The sequence below is a fragment of the Manacus candei genome, unplaced genomic scaffold, assembly GCF_025592945.1.
Source record: "Manacus candei isolate 608988 ecotype Guabito, Panama unplaced genomic scaffold, ASM2559294v1 h1tg000124l, whole genome shotgun sequence".
In the NCBI taxonomy this organism is placed as follows: domain Eukaryota; kingdom Metazoa; phylum Chordata; class Aves; order Passeriformes; family Pipridae; genus Manacus; species Manacus candei.
Genome location: NW_026138172.1, coordinates 1,971,319 through 1,983,657, shown reverse-complemented (window position 1 = coordinate 1,983,657; position 12,339 = coordinate 1,971,319). Strand labels below are relative to the sequence as shown.

General features: G+C 47.9%; 1 long non-coding RNA gene across 1 annotated transcript; it reads right to left on the bottom strand.

The window, feature by feature from the left end:
* Nucleotides 1-3,083: 3,083 nt before the first annotated feature.
* LOC127462247 (uncharacterized) lies at nucleotides 3,084-6,491 on the bottom strand. Its single transcript, XR_007900372.1, has 3 exons — nucleotides 6,430-6,491; nucleotides 3,273-3,427; nucleotides 3,084-3,143 (listed from the first exon to the last, which is right to left on the bottom strand). It is a non-coding gene; the product is annotated as an uncharacterized LOC127462247 (long non-coding RNA).
* Nucleotides 6,492-12,339: the final 5,848 nt, after the last annotated feature.

Here is a 12,339-nt window from a genome sequence, read left to right as displayed (position 1 = left end):
AGACCTTACTTGGAACGCATGGGAGGCATGTGATTTGAGAGTGCAGATATACATAAATGAGATTTTCTCAGACTGAAACTAAGCTAAGGAAGAAATTCTTTTCTTGTAGAAAGTGGGCACAGGGTGTTTCAACCCAAAGTGGATTGGTTTGGGACAGTTTTAAGCAACTGAAAATCCAAGATTAAAAATGCGTGTAGAAGGAAAGGACTCGGGACTGATCTGGTTAGTGAGAAAGGGTTGGCAAAGGGTTATGAAACCTCATGTCTGGGACTGCATCTTGTGGTAGAGAAACATTTACCACAGCAACCAATGTGTACTGGAGAGAGCTGAAAGTCCTTTCTCTCAGTCAATCCACTTTAAATGAACTTTAGCTTTTACGATCCAAAATGCTAAACTGTACTTGTGTAAACTGCACGTCTGCACCTAGAAAGCATCCATTGTGAGGTTTTCCTGGCTTCCCCCTGTGTACCACACACCTAGCAGTATACAGTAAGATTAACAGGTGTGACTGTAATGTATGATTAAATAATAAAATCTTAAAACCAAACTGACATTTAATGGGAAAGCAGACTGACAGAAAAAAAATAAATATTTATGCCAGCATCGTCAGGCCCTGACTACGTGCCTCTTTCCATTTGCTCTGACTTCAGAGCTGAGCTGCAGTTGCAGGAGTCTCTCTTTTCAGTTGACACATCCAGAGAGGAACACCTCATACAACCGCACGCTGAGTCAGTGCTGGAGTTCAGTGGGAAAATAGTAGTTGTTGCCCTTTAGGTATTAAAACAATAGCTGAGGCATTAATCATTCCACGTTTAATGCAGAGATGAACAAGCCTTTCCTTTAAGTTAAATATATTTATCTGAGCATTATTTCCGTGTCATAACTGATTCAGTTCTCCTGTTATGCTCTGACTTTTAAATGGAAAGTATTAACTGAAAATCATGTAAGTTGCTGTTTTGTTAGGTTGTGAAACTGTGATTAACATGTATTTTAACAAATTGGGTTTTGTTGATTTTTTTGAAGTCTTGTACACAATTTATAAGAATTACATAATATATTCTATTCTTGAAGAATAATTTATCCTGGAGGAACAGCTACAACTTGCAGTGATTTTTCCTCTTTCTGGAACACCTTCTTCCTAGGAACTTCCAAAATACTGCACAGACTTAAAATGTAACTTGGAGATCGTAATGTGAGTTTGCATTAAAGTCCAAAGAATGGCTTCCATTAGCTTTGATGGTCCTATATACCCTCTAGATACTATAAATTTATTAGTTATTAAAATGGGATGGTATTGAAAAGCATTTCAATACCGTATGTCAGTACTCAATAATGTTTCATGAAAATACACACAGTAAGAGAACATAACGCCCATCAAAATCTGCAGCAGAATTAAAATCCAATGCTTCGAGAGACATTTGAGTGGGACATGAATATTATCTTCTCCTAGTCTCTTATAAGAACTATGGGATTTTAGATATCAAAAGAGCTTTCCTGTGCCTCCTCAAATATTTGTGCAGCCTTTATTTGGGGTATGCTGACCAAAAGAGTAGTTAAGGAAGGTCACATTAACAGGGCCTCTTGTGAAAAAAGTTTGGAATGTTGTCTTGAAATAATTAATCTATAAGCATTGCTGGGAAATGAGTAAACGGTAATCTCAGAGGTAATCCTATATCTCAGACAGAATAGGAATTCTTAATTTCCAGGCCCTTATTTGCAGAATGCCTCCCTTTTGTTAGATAAACTCTGCAAGTTCAGAAGTCCTCACGAGATGGCCTTTGAATCTGTGCTGATGGATCACGCTGAGTTAGAGAATATTTATAAAAATGGGTGTAGAAATGACATGGAAACCACAGGAATAGTGTTTTCCTCTCCCCTGCCAAAGCAGGCCACTGCTACCTCTGCCTTGTTGGAGTGTTTTGTGTTCAGCCCCTGCTGAACAACTGCAAAGCCTTCCTGCAGGCTACCATCATACCTAGAGACCTCAGCTGAGCCAGATGTGGCACTCAATTATTATAACTTCTGTTACAGCAACTCCATAACTGACTCTGCAGTCGGCACCACGCAGTTGAAGCCCTGGAGCTCCTGAGTTTTGAAGACAGAAGCAGACCAGCTCTACCTGCCAGAGTGCTGGGCCTGGGAGCGCTCTGAGCACAACCACAGCGCTTGTTCAGATGTTGGGGAGACAAAGGATGGAAAACTGCATGCAGACTGAAGGGGAATGTGAGTCCCCAGGGCTGTGCAGGGATGTTCAGCTACATGGCTGATTGAGCTAAAAGCAGCAGTTCTGCCTAATTCAGAGCAGACCAGATTTCAACCCTGCTTCCTATTTTCATAAGCCTGGGCTTTTCTTAGGCATTGTTCATGACGCCTTGTGGATTTGCCATTGCCTCCACCTTCCATCAGCAATGGGACCTCTCCCCAGTTCACTGCTTTCTAGTTACCTTGTGCTGCTCTCTTCCTTCCTCTCTCTCTCTGTTGCTGTTTTGATGGTCTACTTTAAGCTCAAAAATGTAAACCAATAAAGGTAACTATGACCACATTCATGACCTAAGGAGAAATGCTGTCTTTCCCTTCCCTTCCCTTCCCTTCCCTTCCCTTCCCTTCCCTTCCCTTCCCTTCCCTTCCCTTCCCTTCCCTTCCCTTCCCTTCCCAAACCTTCCCTTCCCTTCCCTTCCCTTCCCTTCCCTTCCCTTCCCTTCCCTTCCCTTCCCTTCCCTTCCCTTCCCTTCCCAAACCTTCCCTCCCTTCCCTTCCCTTCCCTTCCCTTCCCCTTCCCTTCCCTTCCCTTCCCTTCCCTTCCCTTCCCTTCCCTTCCCTTCCCTTCCCTTCCCTTCCCTTCCCTTCCCTTCCCTTCCCTTCCCTTCCCTTCCCTTCCTTCCCTTCCCTTCCCTTCCCTTCCCTTCCCTTCCCTTCCCTTCCCTTCCCTTCCCTTCCCTTCCCTTCCCTTCCCTTCCCTTCCCTTCCCTTCCCTTCCCTTCCCTTCCCTTCCCTTCCCTTCCCTTCCCCTTCCCTTCCCTTCCCTTCCCTTCCCTTCCCTTCCCTTCCCTTCCCTTCCCTTCCCTTCCCTTCCCTTCCCTTCCCTTCCCTTCCCAAACCTTCCCTTCCCAAACCTTCCCTTCCCAAACCTTCCCTTCCCTTCCCTTCCCTTCCCTTCCCTTCCCTTCCCTTCCCTTCCCTTCCCTTCCCTTCCTTCCCTTCCCTTCCCTTCCCTTCCCAAACCATCCCTTCCCTTCCCTTCCCTTCCCTTCCCTTCCCTTCCCTTCCCAAACCTTCCCTTCCCTTCCCTTCCCTTCCCTTCCCTTCCCTTCCCTTCCCTTCCCTTCCCTTCCCTTCCCTTCCCTTCCCTTCCCTTCCCTTCCCTTCCCTTCCCTTCCCTTCCCTTCCCTTCCCTTCCCTTCCCAAACCTTCCCTTCCCTTCCCAAACCTTCCCTTCCCTTCCCTTCCCTTCCCTTCCCTTCCCTTCCCTTCCCTTCCCCTTCCCTTCCCTTCCCTTCCCTTCCCTTCCCTTCCCTTCCCTTCCCTTCCCTTCCCTTCCCTCCCTTCCCTTCCCTTCCCTTCCCTTCCCTTCCCTTCCCTTCCCTTCCCTTCCCTTCCCTTCCTTCCCTTCCCTTCCCTTCCCTTCCCTTCCCTTCCCCTTCCCTTCCCTTCCCTTCCCAAACCTTCCCTTCCCTTCCCTTCCCTTCCCAAACCTTCCCTTCCCTTCCCTTCCCTTCCCTTCCCTTCCCTTCCCTTCCCTTCCCTTCCCTTCCCTTCCCTTCCCTTCCCTTCCCTTCCCTTCCCAAACCTTCCCTTCCCTTCCCTTCCCAAACCTTCCCTTCCCTTCCCTTCCCTTCCCTTCCCTTCCTTCCCTTCCCTTCCCTTCCCTTCCCTTCCCTTCCCTTCCCTTCCCTTCCCTTCCCTTCCCTTCCCTTCCCTTCCCTTCCCTTCCCTTCCCTTCCCTTCCCTTCCCAAACCTTCCCTTCCCTTCCCAAACCTTCCCTTCCCAAACCTTCCCTTCCCAAACCTTCCCTTCCCTTCCCAAACCTTCCCTTCCCTTCCCTTCCCAAACCTTCCCTTCCCAAACCTTCCCTTCCCTTCCCTTCCCTTCCCTTCCCAAACCTTCCCTTCCCTTCCCTTCCCTTCCCTTCCCTTCCCAAACCTTCCCTTCCCTTCCCAAACCTTCCCTTCCCTTCCCTTCCCTTCCCTTCCCTTCCCTTCCCTTCCCTTCCCTTCCCAAACCTTCCCTTCCCTTCCCAAACCTTCCCTTCCCTTCCCAAACCTTCCCTTCCCTTCCTTCCCTTCCCTTCCCTTCCCTTCCCTTCCCTTCCCTTCCCTTCCCTTCCCTTCCCTTCCCTTCCCTTCCCTTCCCTTCCCTTCCCTTCCCTTCCCTTCCCTTCCCTTCCCTTCCCTTCCCTTCCCTTCCCTTCCCTTCCCTTCCCTTCCCTTCCCTTCCCTTCCCTTCCCTTCCCTTCCTTCCCTTCCCTTCCCTTCCCTTCCCTTCCCTTCCCTTCCCTTCCCTTCCCTTCCCTTCCCTTCCCAAACCTTCCCTTCCCTTCCCAAACCTTCCCTTCCCTTCCCTTCCCAAACCTTCCCTTCCCAAACCTTCCCTTCCCTTCCCTTCCCTTCCCTTCCCTTCCCTTCCCTTCCCTTCCCTTCCCTTCCCTTCCCTTCCCTTCCCTTCCCTTCCCTTCCCTTCCCTTCCCTTCCCTTCCCAAACCTTCCCTTCCCTTCCCTTCCCTTCCCAAACCTTCCCTTCCAAACCTTCCCTTCCCTTCCCTTCCCTTCCCTTCCCTTCCCTTCCCTTCCCTTCCCTTCCCTTCCCTTCCCAAACCTTCCCTTCCCTTCCCTTCCCTTCCCTTCCCTTCCCTTCCCTTCCCTTCCCTTCCCTTCCCTTCCCTTCCCTTCCCTTCCCTTCCCTTCCCTTCCCAAACCTTCCCTTCCCTTCCCTTCCCTTCCCTTCCCTTCCCAAACCTTCCCTTCCCTTCCCAAACCTTCCCTTCCCTTCCCAAACCTTCCCTTCCCTTCCCTTCCCTTCCCTTCCCTTCCCAAACCTTCCCTTCCCTTCCCTTCCCTTCCCTTCCCTTCCCTTCCCTTCCCCTTCCCTTCCCTTCCCTTCCCTTCCCTTCCCTTCCCTTCCCTTCCTTCCCTTCCCTTCCCTTCCCTTCCCTTCCCTTCCCTTCCCTTCCCTTCCCTTCCCAAACCTTCCCTTCCCATCCCAAACCTTCCCTTCCCTTCCCAACCTTCCCTTCCCTTCCCTTCCCTTCCCTTCCCTTCCCTTCCCTTCCCTTCCCAACCAACCCTTCCCTTCCCTCCCTTCCCTTCCCTTCCCTTCCCTTCCCTTCCCTTCCCTTCCCTTCCCTTCCCTTCCCTTCCCTTCCCTTCCCTTCCCTTCCCTTCCCTTCCCTTCCCTTCCCTTCCCTTCCCTTCCCTTCCCAAACCTTCCCTTCCCTTCCCAAACCTTCCCTTCCCTTCCCTTCCCTTCCCAAACCTTCCCTTCCCTTCCCTTCCCTTCCCTTCCCTTCCCTTCCCTTCCTTCCCTTCCCTTCCCAAACCTTCCCTTCCCTTCCCTTCCCTTCCCTTCCCTTCCCTTCCCTTCCCTTCCCTTCCCTTCCCCTTCCCTTCCCTTCCCAAACCTTCCTTCCCTTCCCTTCCCTTCCCTTCCCTTCCCTTCCCTTCCCTTCCCTTCCCTTCCCTTCCCTTCCCTTCCCTTCCCTTCCCTTCCCTTCCCTTCCCTTCCCTTCCCTTCCCTTCCCAAACCTTCCCTTCCCTTCCCTTCCCTTCCCAAACCTTCCCTTCCCTTCCCTTCCCTTCCCTTCCCTTCCCTTCCCTTCCCTTCCCAAACCTCCCTTCCCTTCCCTTCCCTTCCCAAACCTTCCCTTCCCTTCCCTTCCCTTCCCTTCCCTTCCCTTCCCTTCCCTTCCCTTCCCTTCCCTTCCCTTCCCTTCCCTTCCCTTCCCTTCCCTTCCCTTCCCAAACCTTCCCTTCCCAAACCTTCCCTTCCCTTCCCTTCCCTTCCCTTCCCAAACCTAACCTTCCCTTCCCAAACCTTCCCTTCCCAACCTTCCCTTCCCTTCCCTTCCCAAACCTTCCCTTCCCTTCCCTTCCCTTCCCTTCCCTTCCCTTCCCTTCCCTTCCCTTCCCTTCCCTTCCCTTCCCTTCCCTTCCCTTCCCTTCCTTCCCTTCCCTTCCCTTCCCTTCCCTTCCCTTCCCTTCCCTTCCCTTCCCTTCCTCCCAAACCTTCCCTTCCCTTCCCAAACCTTCCCTTCCCTTCCCAAACCTTCCCTTCCCTTCCCTTCCCTTCCCAAACCTTCCCTTCCCTTCCCTTCCCTTCCCTTCCCTTCCCTTCCCTTCCCTTCCCTTCCCTTCCCTTCCCTTCCCTTCCCTTCCCTTCCCTTCCCTTCCCTTCCCTTCCCTTCCCTTCCCAAACCTTCCCTTCCCTTCCCAAACCTTCCCTTCCCTTCCCAAACCTTCCCTTCCCTTCCCTTCCCTTCCCTTCCCTTCCCTTCCCTTCCCTTCCCAAACCTTCCCTTCCCTTCCCAAACCTTCCCTTCCCAAACCTTCCCTTCCCTTCCCTTCCCTTCCCTTCCCTTCCCTTCCCTTCCCTTCCCTTCCCTTCCCTTCCCTTCCCTTCCCTTCCCTTCCTTCCCTTCCCTTCCCTTCCCTTCCCTTCCCTTCCCTTCCCTTCCCTTCCCTTCCCTTCCCTTCCCTTCCCTTCCCTTCCCTTCCCAAACCTTCCCTTCCCAAACCTTCCCTTCCCTTCCCTTCCCTTCCCTTCCCTTCCCTTCCCTTCCCTTCCCTTCCCTTCCCAAACCTTCCCTTCCCTTCCCTTCCCTTCCCTTCCCTCCCCTTCCCTTCCCTTCCCTTCCCTTCCCTTCCCTTCCCTTCCCTTCCCTTCCCTTCCCTTCCCAAACCTTCCCTTCCCTTCCCAAACCTTCCCTTCCCTTCCCAAACCTTCCCTTCCCTTCCCTTCCCTTCCCTTCCCTTCCCTTCCCTTCCCTTCCCTTCCCAAACCTTCCCTTCCCTTCCCTTCCCTTCCCAAACCTTCCCTTCCCAAACCTTCCCTTCCCTTCCCTTCCCTTCCCTTCCCTTCCCTTCCCTTCCCTTCCTTCCCTTCCCTTCCCTTCCCTTCCCTTCCCTTCCCTTCCCTTCCCTTCCCTTCCCTTCCCTTCCCTTCCCTTCCTTCCCTTCCCTTCCCTTCCCTTCCCTTCCCTTCCCTTCCCTTCCCTTCCCTTCCCAAACCTTCCCTTCCCAAACCTTCCCTTCCCTTCCCAAACCTTCCCTTCCCAAACCTTCCCTTCCCAAACCTTCCCTTCCCTGCCCTTCCCTGCCCTGCCCTGCCCTGCCCTGCCCTGCCCTGCCCTTCCCTGCCCTGCCCTGCCCTGCCCTGCCCTGCCCTTCTTCTTTTCTTTTTTTCTTCAACATTTGGTGTATTATGTCCAAATTAATTTGGTATATTAGGTTCAAGTTGCCACATCTTCAGGGGCACTAGGAGCTATCTTGTTTTCCAGCTCAACACAGGACTCCTGTGGCAAAACATAGATGTTTTCCAACCATTAAGGTCTGCAATACATAGGTTTACAAAAGCCAATTGAAGATTTCTTGTTTCTTTACCTTCAGATGGAAAGTAAAACAACAGCCTACATGTATGTAATTTCACATTAGTTGCAGACATTTAATTAATAAATGTAACAAAAGAGCTCTACTCCAACAGTTCTTTATCATTCTCCATGATAAAATTTGACCTCCAGGCATAACAGTGCAAGCAATTTTCAAACAAGTGTCATCAAACAGCAAGAGGCTGTTCAGTTCATTAAAAAAACATCATTCCCTGTGTGAACTGGACATTTGAAGGAGTTATACAGTGAGTTTTATTTCTTAGAGTTAATTTTACTTTTAAGTGGTGTCTTCATTACATATTTGCCCACAACCCTTCCTCTTCTTTTCATTTAATTCTTCTCTCTTTGTTGACTCTTCCCACATTCTGGATCTTTCATCCCATGACTCCACACTGGCTGTTGTAATTCTGTGCCTATTACACTGAGCCCTCTTGGTGGACTGGCAGAGGCATTTTGTCTATACCAGCACAAGGTACAGCCATTCAAGGAGATGTTCAGGGTGCAGCATGAAGGCAGACATATCAAACCTCTGTGGGTGTTTGTTAGCTGCCAATATAACTCTGGGTTCCGAAAAATACAGTTAAAAATTTGTGATTTTCAATGCGTCAGTTACTTGTTCAAATCTGAATTTATTAACAGTGCCAGTGAAAGGCACGACATTGGCCCTCAGGCAACCCCCTCTTCTGCCAGATTTCAAAGACAAACAATAGAGGTGTTAACATTATTCAAAAATTGATCGAAATAATCTTAGGATGGAAAGCATTAAGCAACTTACATACAGGGGCTGGTGCCAGCTCCCACTACAATAACAGACTCATCTGTCTCACCATGCCCAGGCACTACAGGATCAGATTCAGGGCAAAGTATCAGCTGCAGCCTGACTTTTATTTCTCTTTCAGCTTTTCTCACACGCTCACTTTGCTCAACCAGTCTGATCTCATGGAGGAACTTGGGGAGACTGTGATGGGGGGACAGTTTCAGGTCAGTACCTCAGAAGAATGAGCACTAGTGGGACATGTGGAATAGGATACTTTTGCAGAGAAAACAGCTTTGAAGGCAGTGTAGGCTGCTTGGTGCTTCTCCTTGGGAGCATCTTCTTCTCTCTGGCCTCATTAGGACAGTGTGACTATCATATCTCATTGAAATGTCATCAACCAGTCTCACTTCTGCTGTTTGACTGGATTCTCTTCCCATTTGTTTCAAAACCTGACTGGTATCTAGCAGTACTTTCTATCAGGTATATGCCTGAGTTGCCTGTCTGGGACAGATGGGATTAAAAAACCCCATCAAAACAAATGAGGAAAAACAATCCCACTATACCTGAGCATCTACAAGGAACAAGAAACACCCCATAGTACATACAGTGAATGACTAGGCTCCCTTCACAGTTTTGTTTGGGGAGGAGTTTCACTGGAGAGCTGTATTTGTCCAACTGCCTCTCAGTTTCTATTTATTAATCTCGTCTAATTTAATGACAGGAAATGAGTAATGAAATTCAGTAGTGACAGGCTGCTTATTTGGGCCAAGTGATTCACATCTGAACAGAAAGGGGCCCAAACCATTTCTTTGCCATGAGATTTTCTCTGCTGATTGCTAATTCAAACAGATAAAATAAAAAAAAAAGGTTTTATGACAATTTTAAAGCATTAATGGGAGGAAATACTAGAACGTGTTAGATCTTTGGAGTCTGCCATAGCGGATTCTGATAGTCATGTCCACTGCCACCAGTGGCAATGGGATGGTGTTTATAAGCTGGCCACAGTTTGCAGCAACATGGGCAGAGCTGAGTTAGCACTATTTACTACTTCTCATAAATTCCAAGAAAAACATGCACACCTGCTGGGATAACGTCTAAAATGGAGATTTTAAGTTTGTTTCCACACTCCTTCATCTGTTGTATGTCATTTCCGAGCTACAATGAGGAGAAAGGAGGAACAGAAGTAGCCACATGAAGCGAGGTATTTTTTTAATTTAAATGCGAAGGTATTGCCTGGAGGTATTTGCAGCTACAACCCGAGGTTTTGGAATAGAAGTTTAATTGATGTGATGTCATAAAATAAATAGAATAAATTCGTGAATTGATGGTCTCTCAGTCTGGCTCTCAGTGGGTGGCAGGTATCTACATTAAAAAGACCATCAAGACTGGCACCTCTCTTGTCAGTGTCAGCTCAGAACCTAAGCACTAATTTGGCATGGGGATTACACTGCCCTTCAAGGTGGTCTCTGCAGGTGATGGCTTCAGCACCACGTTGTATTCATGAGGGGAGGTCTGCGGGTGGCACAGCAGGCAAACAAGACTATCAGTGCCTAACCAGAACCTGTGCATGCATCACTGAGAGCTGTCTGCTCCTGTGGTGTCAACCTGACATCTGTCACCACCACTAAGTGAGCTATTAACATTTCAAGGAAGATATTTGTTTGTTTGTTTTTCACGTTTGGGCCTTTTTTCAAGTGCTAAAGGGCCCCTTGTTAAGAAAGTGATGTTGAGATCAGAAGGGTTTGCTCTGCCATGTTAGACATGGTCCCCATGCTGGAGGATCGTGTCTGCTGTCACTGTGGGTCAGTCAGTGCTGGAGGGATGGAGGCCACTGGGGTAGCAAAGCAAACCATTGAAAGGAGCTCAGGGCCACAGAGGAGAAGTGATGCCAAGGAACAGAGCTGGTCTTAGAAGGGAAACTGTCTAAGAGACCTAACAAGCGAGCTGCTGCAGTTACAGCTAGGCCTTGAAGGGGACAGGACTTCATCTGGAAGGACTATTGCCAGAACATAACCTGGAAATGTAAGTCATGCACATGTCTACTGACACCATGATACAGATAATAGGGCCTACCCCCATTTTTGTAAGATGAAACTGTTCCTGTGTGGGTGGGGACAGATGTTGTGAAAGGTGAAGCGCAGTAACCAAACCCAAACAAGCCTTTATGGTATTACATTATTGCTCCAAATTAGGGTCTGCAATTCCAGCTGTTGTGGATATAATAGCAGGCTACTGGCATCCCTGTGAAGTATTTGCCAATATCCTCAATCCAGATGTAAAGGGTGAGGAATGAAACTGCTTTTTAAAAAAATTATTACTAGTTTTTAATTTTATTTGGCAGAGAGTGAAATCTACACCTTTAAGGGGAGGGGAATTTTCCAACACTACCCCTCAGTCTTCTGGGGTTTGGGCGAAATACCACAACAACAGATGATGAATAAGGGGAGGGAAACCATTTCCAGCTAACTCTTGGTGTCTTAATGAGGGTATGTTTGAAAAATATCTATCTACACATGCCATCTTTCCTATGCTGAAAAAAAAAAGGCTTTCAAGCAACACGTAGCACAGGAATTTCACGTAGCTCTATTACATTAAGGTTCTTTGCCCAGGCAAGCATGATTGTAGGGAAAACTTTGTCTGCCCATGTTCATTCATGGAATCCTGTGACTATATACATTATTATTGTTAAATATAAACTGTGTCCTAACAGCAATTTTGGTCTAACGAGGTGATGGAGACAGAGGAGTTGTATGGTCTGGGGCATTACTCACTGCTCAAAAAATAAAGCCTTGTGAAAAACCTCAGAATTAATACTTGACTGAAGTAACAATTGTCATAATTATGCCAGGTCTGCGCTATTATTTTACACCTCCTCAACACAATGTGAAATTATAGGATTCCAGTGAATGTTGCCATGGCCATTTCATCATACCAGTACATGCCAGTTGCTAGTTTCATTTATTTTTGGTATGATCATTTCTCCCCATACTTTGAACAAAAGAAAATTAGTAGGAGTGGGAGAAGGTAAATCTAGATTCAGTTGTACAAGTCTCAATTCACTGCTTTCCTCCCCTTATATGGGGATGTCTCTCATGTCCTTATATGGTTAATTTGTGAAGAATGCTCTTGAAATGCCAATTGTAACATCTTTTAACATTCCTTTTCTCTCTTTCTTGCTTCCCCCCTCTATTTCCCTTTTATCTTCTTTCCTCACTTTGTCTCACCCTTTATCCCTTTCCTCACTATTGTGCCTTGCTCTTACTTTCTCCTCTTTTTATCATTTATTATTTTCCTTTTTTCATTCCCTTTTTTTCTTTTCCTTCTCACTTTTTTTTTTTTTTGAAGTTCAGCAGGACTTCAGATCAGTTCAGGACTCTCAAGTCCTCAGGAAACCGTGCCCAGTCCCCCCTTCCACTAATGCTTTACTACATTTACTGCAGAGCACAAAATGTCCCAATTCAAAGGAAAAGGACAATTAATACTTCCCTCAATGTGATGGCATCCAATCTGATTTACATGGACATTTATCAAACTTGACAAAAGGAAGCATTTAATTCCTTGCCTCCAGGGAAGGGTGGAATAGATGCTACACTTAGTTCAGAGCATGATCAAATAGAAAATTTAGCTTGTTGGAAAAGGGTCATTTCTCAGTATTCATTGCTTTTTATCTCTGGTGTTGAAAAAGTGCCTAAATTTGTGCTGCCCAGCTTATAAGAGGGTCCAAAACACCATATTATGGAGCAGATCATCTTGAGTGCCATCACATAACTCATATAGGACAACTGGGCATCACACTCAGTCAGCCCAGGGTTTATAAAAGGTAGGTCCTGCTTGACTGACCTGACCTCGTTCTGTGACAAGATGACCCACTGAGTGGATGAGGGCAAAGCTGTGGATATTGTCTACCTGGACTTTAGTAAAGCCTTTGACTCTGTTTCCCATGACATTCTCCTGGAGTAACTGGTGCTCATGGCTTGGATGGGT